The 15,018-nt window shown below is 42.1% G+C and overlaps 1 protein-coding gene across 2 annotated transcripts in view; it reads right to left on the bottom strand.

The window, feature by feature from the left end:
- DCX (doublecortin) overlaps window positions 1–15,018 on the bottom strand; it is a gene marked incomplete at both ends in the record, with an annotated part of 112,844 nt that overhangs the window by 11,812 nt on the left and 86,014 nt on the right. The gene's annotated exons all lie outside the window — the stretch shown is intronic.

Raw genomic sequence — 15,018 nt, forward strand, 5'->3', positions numbered from 1 at the left:
AAGAACAGAAGGAAAAAAAAGAGAGAGGGAGCTAATTAGGAAGAAGAATGAAAAAGAAAGTGGAGGAGAAACAGAGTGCGAAACATAGAGGTGTCTACAGCAAAATGGGCAGAGGAGAGAATCGAGAAAGAGGGAGAGAAGGAGATCAGGAATGGAGGAGACGAGACGGGAGACAAGAGATTCTTGGGGAAGAGAAGAAGGAGGAAGTTTGAAATCGGGAGAAAGGCTTAGAGACAGAAAAAGGATGACAATAGTCAGAGTCAGGGTGCACCCGCATTTGTCTCTAGTCAGTAAAATGCTGAAAATGAGATGGTTTAGTACTTAACATCTCCATAGTCCACTGTGTTTGCAAAATTGTCTTATATTCCCTTGCTGACTAGATTTTTTAAAGATCCAATCATGTAAAGAAATGTGGTGCCCTGAAATAGAACAATTAGCAGCTTTCAAAGGGGATTCATGTTTAGACATCTCATCTAAAGTTAATCTCTTTTAAAATCTAAGGACCTACATTGTTCATCAGATATTCTGAAACGTGCTTTAAAAATAAGGGCAGGGCTTCCCTGGTGGCGCAGTGGTTGAGAGTCTGCCTGCCGATGCAGGGGACGTGGGTTCGTGCCCCGGTCCGGGAAGATCCCACATGCTGCGGAGCAGCCGGGCCCGTGAGCCATGGCCGCTGAGCCTGCGCGTCCAGAGCCTGTGCTCCGCAATGGGAGAGGCCGCAGCAGTGAGAGGCCCACGTACCGCAAAAAAAAAAAAAAAAAAGGGCAAATACCCCAAGGGTGTTGGTGGGCGGGGGAGAAGAGAAAGAAGGAGGAAGGGAAGACAGGAACGGGGCGGGGGGAGGAAATTGAAAAAGTTAAGCAGGAAGATGGCCTGAGAGTGTTGCTGTTAGTCCCACAGGTAAAGCTTAAACTGGTATATCATGAGTATTTCCTGAGGATATACTTCCTCTGCACCACTTATGGTAATGTTTCCCTAGGTTCCGGAACCTGCATATCAACTGTAGGGATGAAAGAGACATCAGTGTGGTGGTTGATGAGTTTATCCAAGTGCAAGTGAGCTGAAAAATGGGCACTTAGGAATCCACCCTCTGGCCTTGCCTGTGAATTCACTCATCTCTAACCCACTCATTGAGAGGCCTTTCTCCCTGTCAGGGCTTCCTGGAAGTCATTCATTCAGTTGGCCAGTAGCTACAGAGTACTTTCTCTAAGGGAAGCCAAGTATTAGACGTTGAGGTTTCAGAGATGAGTAAGTCACTTCCAGTGGGGTGGCAGGTAAGAATACAGTGGGAATAAGTGCTATGACAGAGCCATACAAGGGGTATTATTGGAGCCCAGTGGAGAGGCTTTGAAATCAGGGGACTAGGAGGCAACACCTGAAGAAAGTCTTGAGAGGTGACTCTGGAATAGACAAACCCATAGAGACAGAAAGTAGATCAATGGTTGCCAGGGGCTGGCCAGCAGGGGACAAGGAGGAATTAGGCAGGGCAGGATGGAGAGGTCTGCTAATAGGTACAGAGTTTCTTTGAGGGGATGAAGATGTTCTGGCATTAAATAGTGGTGATTGTTGCACAACTCTATGGCTAAACTAAAATCCAGTGAATTGTACATTTTAAATGAGTGAACTGTTTGTTATGTCAGTTATATCTCAATAAAGCCACTGAGACGATGAATTGGAGCTAGTTAGGCAGAGAGGGTAGAAAGGGTATTCCAGACTTCAGAATTACACCAGTAGGGGCAAAAACATGGCGGTGTGAAAGAATACAGTATGTTTACAGAAGTGCAAATAGCTCCAAATGGCTCAAGCATAGGATGCCAGCAGTGAATTCTGAGAGATGAGACTGGAGTTGAGGATAAACACCAGACCCTGGAGGCCTTTTGTGAAGTCTGGGTTTGATGTGTGAAAGAAATCTGGGAGTGATACCATCAAATTTGCACTTAAAAACTATGACTCCAGATGCAGGGGGAAGACTGGTGAGGTGGGCGGGTGTGGGATGGTTAAAGGTAGAAGCAAAGAGATTGGTTAGAAGACAACGCATTAGTCCAGGTGAGAGGTGCTGACGGCTTAAATTAAAGCACTCGGGAGGCAGAGAAGGGATGGGGAGAAGATAGAGGCCTAGAGGCCAGGCAAGCTTGGAGCGAGCGTGATGTGCACGTACCATGCAAGCCACGCAAGGAGGAACATGACCTGTGCCAAACAGCACACAGACTGGGGGAGCTAGGCTTTGCCAGGGCACTAGGCTTTCTGGTGAATAAAAGAGGCACTTTGGAAAAGGCAGGAGTCTGTGAAGCCACAGTGAGGCAAAGGAGTCATTTACTCTGCAGGTAAAGGAAGGAGTGCCTGGGGGTCTCCAAACAGGGCCTGGCCCCTAGTATTCAAGATGGAGAGCAATCTTGGTGATCAGTGTGAGCTGACATAATGAATGTCTTCCAAAAGACCCATGACCCCAGCCAGGAAGTCTAACAGATGTAGGAATCCCCAGGTAAGTTCTGGCATTTTGTTCCACATGGTCACTGTATCTTTCGGCAACAACAGATTCTAGTTTCCCAGCTTTTGTCAGCCATGCTACAAAAGGATGGCTACTATACTTCCAGTGTGAAAACTGTCTTTTTCACCTACCCTCTTATCTAGCTTCTTATCTGAGAATGAGCCCACTGGTCTTGGCAAAATGTGGAAAATTATTAACCAAAGCTTATCTGTATGGGAGTCAGTTTCCACTTATTGGCCATAGATCTGCACATACAGGTTTCTTTTGCAATGTCTAGTTCTTTTATCAATATTCTCTGTAACTCTCTCCTCCGCAAACTTTACGGGTAATACATAAATACATATTCCATGTATACCTCTCTCTCTATTCTCTGTATGTCTGTATATGTTTATATATATTTCACTGCCACTCCCCCAATGAATCACTCCCCAGAACAATCTTAAGCTGCTTATAAATAAAGGATTTAATTTTGTCATCAACATTCAATAAGCATTTGGAAAATCAGTTTTTAACCATTTAACTACAATTAATTTCATTGTTGAAAAAAACATAGACACTTTCCCAGACTTCCCTAATGGAACCAAACCCAAAGATAGACATAGAGAAATGAGAAAATATAGACACATACAGGCAAATGTCAATTCCTTACAAGCTGAAGGAGCACACTACATAAAAATATATTCTCATATGCATTTCCTCTATGGGTTCTGTGGGAAAAAAAGTCTGGGAGGGTGCCATTTGATTTGAATTCTGAAGCCAATTCGTATAAATGTCACGTAAAAGAAGTAGCAGGGAAAGATGAAAATAGGGTTTGACGAACTGTGCATAGTCTTGGATTGGCAAATCCACATGGAAAGCTGTCACAGTTCATTTTGAGAGGGACTGGAAATAACATCGGTTTGATAGCCCTCATTTTCCTTTATTCTGCTTTACTAAACATCTTTAGTTCCTGTCTCTGATGTTCCAGTTCTCAGCTGCAATTTGAGAATGCATTGGGGGAGTCTTTGCCCTCTTTTACTTGTCTCTCTCATTTCCCTCCTCAGAACCACAGCACTGCCTCACTGTTGTCACCTTTTTTTATTCATAGTCCAAATCCTTTTCTTTCTTTCTTCTCATTGTGCAGTTCATTTTTTCCCCTCTACAGCAAGGTATATCAGGAACTTTTCAATCTCCTAGGCTGTCTTATCAGTCTTATCAATAAAAACCAGGATAATAATGCTTATTGTGTGTCTGTGATAAGCCAGGCACTCTTTTCTCTCTTTCCATTCTCTCTCTCTCTCTCTCTCTCTCTCTCTCTCTCTCTCACACACACACACACACACACACACAGAGCCTCATCTAGTCCTTTTCTAATTTCTGTTAGGGAAATAGAGGCTCGCTCCAGTTAGGGGTAGCAAAGTCAGGATTTGAACACAGGTCTCTCTGATTCCAAAGCCTATGTGTGTTTTGGTTTGTTTTCAGTTTTTGCTACATTGCTCTTCCTTTTTTTACATGATTTGCTTCTGGGACTCCTACTTATGACAACTTTCTGATGGCGGGTGGGAAGGAAGGAGAAGGGTTGTGGCAGAGAAAAAAAGAAAGAAATAGGAGCAGGTAGAAGCAGGCACCAGAGCTTATGCTCATCTTCTAGACTTTTATCCTACTTGATCTAGTTTAGATTAGAAAGTGATTAGCAAGAGCTATCTTCCGTTCACCCTACCAACTGGGTTTCATAGAAAATGTCATGAAACAATAGCAGACAGAGCAGACAGACAGACATGTAACTGCCCTCATGCCACATGCCTCTGGGAAGATGGTATCTGTGCCCTGTCACTCCCCTCAGGTATGCAGCACAATTGCCAAGCTTGGCCTGGCACAGTCTTGGCTTACTAGCTTCTCTGAATGATTATACCTGCCTATTCCCCAGCGCTTGTTTTTAAATCCTTGGCTCTATCAGAATGGAACAGGACAAGCCCAAACAAAAGATGGCGGGTCAGGTAACTAGGCTGAATTAACTAGATTTGCAGGGATTTAAATGTTTAGGGGAATACGAGTTCCCAGGAGTGAGGAACAAGGTGGAGGGAGTCAGTTCCCAAAGAACAAGGAGAAAGTTCAGTTTCTTGCATGGGCGGCCAAGGGCAGAGTATGGTCACCAGCCTGGCAAGTTGATGCTGAGCTCTTAGACTATGGATTCCCTTGTCTGGAGGCTGGACTGATCCCTGGAAATCAGGATGCAACTGTGTGTAAGGTGGATGTAAGTAGCCCCAGGTACAGGGATTAAAGAATTGTCTGGGTAATGAGTTAGACAAGTCATTATACTTTCTGGGTTCAGGTTTGCATGGCACAGGAAGAAAAGGGCCAGTTTGACATATGTTTTCACCCAACCTTTGACAGGAGAGCAAACTGACTTAACACTCATTCACTTAGCTCTGGTTTTCCCTCCCATTCTAATCCCAACACTTGAGCTCAAGTCAAAATCAAGTCTACTGGTTTTGGTTTGATGTCTATTTTGAAATATTGCTCACTGAAAATAAATAACTCAGTCTACAAAAAAAAAAGGCCATGCAATAATTTCAGAGCCACCTTAATAATTGAAGATGTATTTCTACAATTGTTTTCAAAACATTTTGCAATATATGAATTCACATGATTCTCCTGATAACCCCAAGAGATGGTAGCCAGGAATTAATGGTCTCCTTTTAATCACAAGGATATAGGAGCTCAGAAAGTGTAGGACTTGCTTAAAGTGTATAAACTGCTTCTCCTCAATGGATGGTGGACTTGAGGATTTGCTCACAGATTCATTTCAAAATTCCCTCAAAGTTAGCATATCACATACCACCATGACCTTTTAGTGACTGGTTTTCTGGCTTGTCTTTTCTAATTCCCTAATGCCTTGCAGAGGGAGATCTCCATATACGATTCAGCCACTTCCTCATTTTTTTCTCATATTGAAATGCTGTAAGCATTCCTTCATTCCAGTCCAAAGACAACCTGGTTTCTCCCTACTTATACAGGGAGGTTTCCTGGAAGGCCACCCAAGTAGAACCAAAGTGGTTTCAACTTACTTTAGAACAAGGCCAAGAGACAGGGCCTGTGGTTTTCACACATTCATTCCAAAGGGCCCTTGGGCGGGGTGTGTGGATTGGTTTGGCTAATTGCGTCTGCTCAGTGGAAATCCTTTGTCCCTCTCCCCAGAACCATCCAGTAGGGAAGAAAGAACTAAGAGGCCCTAAAACAGTTCTTCACTGATTTGATCATAGGGCCAGTTCTCAGACCAAATTCAATCATAAGTTGTGAGATACCATAAGTTCAGAAGTTGGAATTCGAACTTTAAATCTATTCCCTACAAAGTCTTAAACAGCATGCAGTGCTGAATCTTTCAAATAAGGGAGAGAAGTAAGAGTTTTCCCTTTTGCAAAACACATATGTGATGCTGGAGAGGGTGTGGAGAAAAGGGAACCCTCCTACACTGTTGGTGGGAATGTAAATTGATACAGCCACTATGGAGAACAGCATGGAGGTTCCTTAAAAAACTAAAAATATCACTGATGAATATAGATGCAAAAATCCTCGACAAAATACTAGCAAACAGAATCCAACAGCACATTAAAAGGATCATACACCATGATCAAGTGGGGTTTATCCCAGGAATGCAAGGATTCTGCAATATATGCAAATCAATCAATGTGATAAACCATATTAACAAACTGAAGGAGAAAAACCATATGATCATCTCAGTAGATGCAGAAAAAGCTTTCGACAAAATTCAACACCCATTTAAGATAAAAACCCTCCAGAAAGTGGGCATAGAGGGAACTTACCTCAACATAATAAAGGCCATATATGACAAATCCAGAACCAACCTCATTCTCAGTGGTGAAAAACTGAAAGCATTTCCACTAAGATCAGGAACAAGACAAGGTTGCCCACTCTCACCACTCTTATTCAACATAGTTTTGGAAGTTTTAGCCACAGCAATTAGAGACGAAAAAGAAATAAAAGGAATCCAAATCAGAAAAGAAGAAGTAAAACTGGCACTGTTTGTAGATGACATGATACTATACACAGAGAATCCTAAAGATGCTACCAGAAAACTACTAGAGCTAATCCATGAATTTGGTAAAGTAGCAGGATACAAAATTAATGCACAGAAATCTCTTGCATTCCTATACACTAATGATGAAAAATCTGAAAGACAAATTAAGGAAACACTCCCATTTACCATGGCAACAAAAAGAATAAAATACCTAGGAATAAACTTACCTAAGGAGACAAAAGACCTGTATGCAGAAAACTATAAGACACTGATGAAAGAAATTAAAGATGATACAAACAAATGGAGAGATATACCACATTCTTGGATTGGAAGAATTAACATTGTGAAAATGACTGTACTACCCAAAGCAATCTACAGATTCAATGCAATCCCTATCAAACTACCAATGGCATTTTTCACAGAACTAGAACAAAAAATTTTGCAATTTGTATGGAAACACAAGAGATCCTGAAGAGCCAAAGCAATCTTGAGAAAGAAAAACAGCTGGGGGAAACAGGCTCCCTAACTTCAGACTACTACAAAGCTACAGTAATCAAGACAGTATGGTACTGGCACAGAAACAGAAATATAGATCAATGGAACAGGACAGAAAGCCCAGAGATAAACCCATGCACATATGGTCACCTTATCTTTGATAAAGGAGGAAAGAATATACAGTGGAGAAAAGACAGCCTCTTCAATAAGTGGTGCTGGAAAACTGGGCAGCTACATGTAAAAGAATGAAATTAGAACACTTCCTAACACCATACACAAAAATAAACTCAGAATGGATTAAAGACCTAAATGTAAGGCCAGACACTATAAAACCCTTAGAGGAAAACATAGGCAGAACACTCTATGACATAAATCACAACAAGATCCTTTTTGACCCACCTCCTAGAGTAATGGAAATAAAAACAAAAATAAACTAATGGGACCTAATGAAACTTAAAACCTTTTGCACAGCAAAGGAAACCACGAACAAGACAAAAAGACAACCTTCAGAATGGGAGAAAATATTTGCAAACGAAGCAGTTGACAAAGGTTTAATCTCCAAAATATAAAAGCAGCTCATGCAGCTCAATATCAAGAAAACAAACAACCCAATCCAAAAATGGGCAGAAGACCTAAATAGACATTTCTCCAAAGAAGATACACAGCTTGCCAACAAACACATGAAAGGATGCTCAACATCACTAATCATTAGAGAAATGCAAATTAGAACTACAATGAGGTATCACCTCATACCAGTCAGAATGGCCATCATCCAAAAATCTACAAACAATAAATGCTGGAGAGGTTGTGGAAAAAAGGGAACCCTCTTGCACTGTTGGTGGGAATGTAAATTGATACAGCCACTATGGAGAACAGTATGGGGGTTCCTTTAAAAACTAGAAATAGAACTACCATACAACCCAGCAATCCCACTACTGGACCTATACCCTGAGAAAAACGTAATTCAGAAAGAGTCATGTACCACAGTGTTCATTGAAGCTCTATTTACAATAGCCAGGACATGGAAGCAACCTAAGTGTCCATCAACAGATGAATGGATAAAGAAGATGTGGCACATATATACAATGGAATATTACTCAGCCATAAAAAGAAACGAAATTGAGTTATTTGTAGTGAGGTGGATGGACCTAGAGTCTGTCATACAGAGTGAAGTAAGTCAGAAAGAGAAAAACAAATACCGTATGCTAACACATATATATGGAAGCTAAAGAAAAAAAATGGTTCTGAAGAACCTAGGGGCAGGGCTTCCCTGGTGGCGCAGTGGTTGAGAATCCGCCTGCCAATGCGGGGGACACAGGTTCGAGCCCTGGTCCAGGAAGATACCACATGCCATGGAGCAACTAAGCCCGTGAGCCACAACTACTGAGCCTGCGCTCTGGAGCCATCGAGGCACAACTGCTGAGGCCCTCGTGCTTGGAGCCTGTGCTCTGCAGCGGGAGAAGCCTCCACAGTGAGAGTCCCATGCACTGTGGCGAGGAGTGGCCCCCACTCACCGCAAATAGAGAGAAGCCTACATGCAGCAACGAAGCCCCAACGCAGCCAAAAATAGAAATAAATCAATCAATAAATTTATTTAAAAAAAGGAACCTAGGGGCAGGACAGGAATACAGATGCAGGAGTAGAGAATGGACTTGAGGACACGGGGAGGGGGAAGGGGAAGCTGGGACGAAGTGAGAGAGTGGCATGGACTTATACATACTACCAAATGTAAAATAGCTAGGTAGTGGGAAGCAGCTGCATAGCACAGGGAGATCAGCTCCGTGTTTTGTGACCACCTAGAGGGTTGGGATAGGGAGGGTGGGAGGGAGATGCAAGAGGGAGGGGATATGGGGATATATGTATATGTATAGCTGGTTCACTTTGTTATACACCAGCAACCAACACACCATTGTAAAGCAATTATACTCCAATAAAGATGTTTAAAAAACAAAACAAAAGAACAGATATGTGTACCCAGTTGTGTAATATTTTGGCACAGATCAGTTTCCCTCAAGAAGAGGACGTCTGTAAGAAGGCTGCTGGATGTGCCAAGATTATTTTCTCAAGCTTGACAATGCTGACAACATTTATTTCCAGTCGAAGGTGGTTCTGCTGGGAACATGTTTCTGGTGGAGCACGCCTGTTGTCAACACTCACTCCCAATTTTATTGGGCAGGAACTAGAAGAAACTACATTGCTCTTATTTGTGGAAAGAACATATGCTTTGGAATCAGTCAGGGTTTAAAATCCTGGCTTAGCCATTTCCTAGATGTGTGACCTTGGGTGTAACCTACCCTCTGTGAGTCTGTTTCCTCAACTGTAACATTTGAATAAAAAGAATGCATATGTAAATTGTTGTTGTTCTGAGGAGTACATGAGAGACTACCTATAAAATGCTTAGCCAGGTGCCTTAGCAGATAGGGAGGGCTCAGTAATGACATTTTCTATTGCTATTACTACTGCCATTATTAGAAATGGAAGGAATTGAAGCACCAAGTTAGGAAATCCCCTTCCACAGCGGGTGATTTATCAACCTATGCTGGCTGAACACTAATTCTTTGGCTAGCCGGTCAGGCATTAGTGGACTGAAATTTTCCCGAGTGAAGCCCGTAATTCTGGGTTTTGCCTGTTATTGCTGTGCTCCCCAGAACAGAGTCTTCAGCTGTCGGCCCTTCTCTCTTTTTACTCGCTCAGCCTTACCATGGGGGCGGGGGTGATCAGTGAACTCAATGTGGAAGCACTGAAGGTATTGGAGCAGGAAAGTTACACAATGGCCATGTTTTAGGATGAAAAATGTGGTGGCACCACAGCAGATGTGTAAGTGGACAGAGATTTGAAGCAGAGATACTATGTAGGAGCGTGTTGAGTAATCCAGGCATCAGGTGATGAGAGAAAAGAAGGGACTTCTGTGTGGGAAAGGTGAAGATGTTTCAAATGTTCAACAACAGGAACAGCATTTGGTGGACATGAAGGATTAAAAGAGTGGGAAGAGTCAAAGATAACGCCAAGGTGTTGCGCCCGGGGAATAGAATAGAATTGATTCTACTGTCAGGGAGTTGGGGAGAGGAGACGTTTTTGACTTTTAGACACGTTGCATTTGGCACATATAAGCAGAATTGTCTGGTAAGCATTCATGGCACTGACATCCAGAAGGAAGGTTGGGGCTGGAGATGTAGATTTAATGGTCGCCTCTCTGTACCCCGATATGCTATATTCATCACCACCTCTGCCCTTTTGTTCATGCTTTCTCTGCTGCCAGAAATATCCATTTCCTTATCGATTGAAATCTAATTCTCTTTCAAGCCCCAGTTCTTCCAGGAAGACTTCCCTTAGCACCCTAGCCCCCAATGAACTCTCTTTCCCACAAACTCCAGTACTTCCAATAGCACTTACTGCCTGTATCTCTCATGCACTTGGCATTTAAACAAACCATTATCATTAAGTCTTATTTAGCATCACAGTGCAATGGTTACATTGTGGACTGTGGAGCCAGATTGCCTGGATTCAAATCCCAGCTCTACCACTTACTAGCTGTGTGATCTTGGACAGGTCATGTTGTTCATCTGCCTTAGCTTCTTCATTTGCAAATGAGGATAATAGCACCTACCTTGTAAAGTTGTTGTAAGGATTAAACTAGTTAATACACGTAAAGTGATCAGAATGGTTGCTTGGCACATATGAACTATGTAAGTATTTGTAAATAAAAACTTTTGTTAAATTTATATGCATACTGGTTCCCCAAATAAATCATAAGCTTCTTAGTGACAGGTAATTCATCTTATCATTTCTTTTCCTCATAGCACCTAGCATTACTAGTTACTCCACCAAAAATTTGGGGAATCAGTTGTATTTAAACACAAGTCCCTGGACTTCCCTGGTGGCGCAGTGGTTGAGAATCCGCCTGCCAATGCAGGGGACACGGGTTTGAGCCCTGGTCCAGGAAGATCCCACATGCCGAGGAGCAACTAAGCCCACGTGCCACAACTACTGAGCCTGCACTCTAGAGCCTGCGCGCCACAACTACTGAAGCCCGCATGCCACAACTACTGAAGCCTGCATGCCCTAGAGAAGCCACCACAATGAGAAGCCCATGCTCTAAAACGAAGAGTAGCCCCTGCTCACCACAACTAGAGAAAAGCCCACGCGCAGCAATGAAGACCCAACGCAGCCAAAAAACACACAAGTCCCCAGCTGCAGCAGGTTGCTAGGACTGCTACCGCAGGGAGATGGGTTAGCACGACCGCATCCCATGCTGTGTGGAGTGCTCGGGGATGGGGGCGGGGGGGGGTGGCATTTGACTGCTTGCTCCAACCATTTACTAAATGGCTCTCCAATGGCAATGGAAACATTGCCTTATATATAGGACAGTTCTTCCACTTAAACTAGACGTAAGCTGTAGTTTTAGAAAGAATCAGAATGGGGGAGGAGGCAAGGCAAGTTTTTCTCTTCCCATAGCTTCGCCAAGGGCACCACTTCCCCTTGGACTGACAGTAGGGGAGCTGATGGAGTGTCTAGGACTGGGCACTGGAAACAAAGGCGCTTAATTACCCATGGCTTGCTCTATGTTGCACAAAGAGAATGACACAGATACCACCCCCCTCTCCCAGACTCTCCACATCCCTTGCCTGGAGATGGGGGAAGGTGGAAGGAAGCAGAGAAGCAAGGACCATGCAACAGAGACCGTTTATTCACCACTCTGGAGCTTCTGCACCCTGATTTAAGGACAATGCAACTCCTGGGAGTCAGGAGAGCTGGGCTCTCGTTCTTGAGTACTAAATAGATATCCGGAAGACTGAAAGATTTACTGAACCTCTTTATATCTTAGCTCTCCAATCTAAAAAAAATTGGATAATTTTCCTTTCCCAATTTAAGCCATGGTGCTATTATGAGTGACAACTGAGATGATAGGTTTGGAAATATTTTGCCAAGTGCAGAGCATTTACTTCATGTAAAAGATCATTATCTGGAACTTCTCTCAGATGCAGAAGAAGGGTATTGTGTTGTCTACTAGTCACATGTGGCTAGTGAGCATTTGAAGTGTGGCTAGTCAGAACTGAGATGTGCTGTAAGTGTAAAATACAATCCCATTTCAACAAATGTAAAATATCTCAACAATTTCTTACATTGGTTACATGATGAAATGATAAGATTTCAGATATATTCAGTAAAATAAAATACATTTTCAAAACTAATTTCACCTGTTTCTTTGAGCTTAACTGTGGCTACTAGAAAATTTAAAATTACATACAAGGCTTGCATTTGTGGCTTGCATTATATTTTTATTAGACCGAGCTGGTATATCCAGACAGTCACATTCAGGAAGGTCAGAACATTCAGGTCCCTCCATCTTAGGCAACCCAAAGCAGCGTCTTTGGTTCAGAAGAGGACTCCGGGATACCATTCTCCCATGGGCACCCTCACCTGGCTGTTGTGTGGCCCTTGACCTCCCCTTTCAAAAGCTGTGTATTTTGGTAGAGAAGACATTCATCCTTGGGAGTTTGGGAACAGGGAAGATTTGACTTTCAGGAATAGGTGCACATAGGTTGGGGGAAGGAGGGTGGAGAATATCCGGTTGCTACAACAATGACATACTATTGAAGAATAGCAAACTCATTATCACATTACAATCCTCTCAAGTGGGAATTAGCTTCCTTGGAGGCTCCTTTTAAAAAAAAAAGAAAGAAAGAAAAATAAAAGATTCCCTCCCAGCAACTAGCTGACTTTGTTCTTTTAATTCAATTCAATGCAATTCAATTGGTGGGGAGCTGCATAAAGAGAAAAATTAACACATTAATGGCTAAAACGGAAATAGAGAGAGACACAGAAATGGCTTCCTTTAGTTCTGAAGCCAGGCTTATCTTTGCCCATCAAATGGCAAGTCCTAGGTTAATCAAAAGGGAGCACTGCACAAACTTCCTTCAAACATTCCATAGGAGCCTTCTGGGCTCAGGTTTCATCTGCTTACCACACAATCCCTTGCCCTACTTTAAAGACAAACTTGGCTAATGGGACTTGGATTCTCAGAGTCTGTCAGCTCTGCCCAGTGAGAATGAGAGCTCCTTATAGCAATATGGTATAGACAATCAAATCCTTCCTTAACTCAAGTTTAGGGCTTAGCAACAGACATTCCCTTTGGGGGCAAACTCAGTACTGGCAAGAGTAGGGACTGAACTTGAAGGGAATAAAGTAGAAGGACTTTGATTTATTCATGGGCAGAATGGGAAAGTGACAACTTAAGGACTAAGGAACAAAGAATCAAATTATGACGCAAATTACAGACCAAATAGCATCAATTTCCTAAACCTCAACTCTGAACCCAGATATTAACTGAACCATGAATTGGACCAAATATATATATTTTATATATACATATTATATATATATATATATTATATATATATATATATTTGAAAAGCTAGCAAACTTGTTCAAACCAGAATCAAACCTATATATTTTCTAATGAAATAGAACATCAAAACATTCCTTTAACTGAACCTGAACTGAGCCAATGTTTCATTTGGTTTGAATCTCGGCTAAAGAGGAACATTTTTGGCTTTTGTTTGCCATCAAAGGAAGGTAGTTACAATTCCCTGGAAATGGCCTATCTTCCACAACCTTTAGTCACTCAGGTTGAATGAAGAAATGTGGATCCATCCACAAGTCTCAGATCTAAGACAGACTGACACAGAATGGAAACAGGGTGGTACTACCATGTACTACAAAAGAACAAAGAATTTCAGCCCCACACATTGCCATTATTCTTTGGGTAAATGTATATTAATCTGTATATGTCCCTTGCTAACAGCTCAGAAAACCCTGATACTTTATGAAACAATTCTTTCTTCGTTTGTAAGGAGAAATTTATGCTAATGCAAAACTATGCCTTGTCTATAGCTCACCCTTCTTGTTACCTGATTCTGATTCTGTGGAAGCTATTTTACAACCCTGGAAATCACTGATAACAATGGAAAATGATTTTTGTCTAGACATGCAAATTCTGTCTTATCCAAAATGGAAACCAAGTCTTAGACAAGGTAAGAAACTTGCCCCAAGTCACAAAGCTGGGAAGTGGTATAATAGGGTTTTCCTAGAGAGATGTCTCTCCCTCCTCTTCCATATCCTATCTCCCTACACCTCCCAGCTTGAGATGGTCCTGAGTGAGGAGGGGGTGGAAAAGGGAAAATGGGTATGTCAAATCTAAACCTTACCTAAAGTCCTATTTGCCTGAGATCAGCTTTGCCCCTGTGCGATGTTCACTGAGTGGATGTCCTAGACTTGGCCCTAAACTCCCATGGCATGGGCAAGGTTGTGTTACGTGAATCCTTTTACCCTTTGGGGATGAAATCATGTGTAGGCTCTAAATACATCATCTAAGATAAGCTCAAATGTTCTGGAAATTGCCATGAAGGCTGGCTAGACTAGAGTTTGACTTCATTTATGTTCATGAACTATCTGAAATGAAGATTTAAATCCTCTCTACTGAGGATACCACTTTAGATTTTTTACTGGTAGGAAACTGGGGCTGCTTGTAATTCTGATATCTGCCAAGTAAGGTCCAATTTTCCTACCTCAAATTGGTTACTTTGTTTACCTTGTGTGTGTGAATACATCCTCATTTCTTCTTTTAGCAAGGGAGTTCTGAAGGAATAAGAATAGATCTTGCCTGCCTAAGCCTAGGTTGGGATCTATTATAACTCCTTTCAATTTGACACATATTCATTGAGTCCTAATGCATTCCTTCTCTGTCTCCAACATCTTAGAATCAGTGAAGTGCATACATTTTAGAAGGGAAATTCTGCATGTAGTATGCTGGAGACCAATTATTTGACACATGTTTAAACTGTGTTTAATTACAGGTGGTTGGGTTCATGTGTGCTGGGTAATCCAATTGGATACAGTCTGCAAAGAGAATCGATTTACTTCAAACTGCTGCCACTCCAGCATTTCTAACTAATGGATTATGTGATGGTTTAAAACTAGGTCCACAAATTCTTTGATATTCCTCCCTTCCAGAAAT

This window comes from Mesoplodon mirus (genome assembly GCF_964341445.2).
Source record: "Mesoplodon mirus genome assembly, chromosome: X".
NCBI classification, from domain to species: Eukaryota; Metazoa; Chordata; class Mammalia; order Artiodactyla; family Ziphiidae; genus Mesoplodon; species Mesoplodon mirus.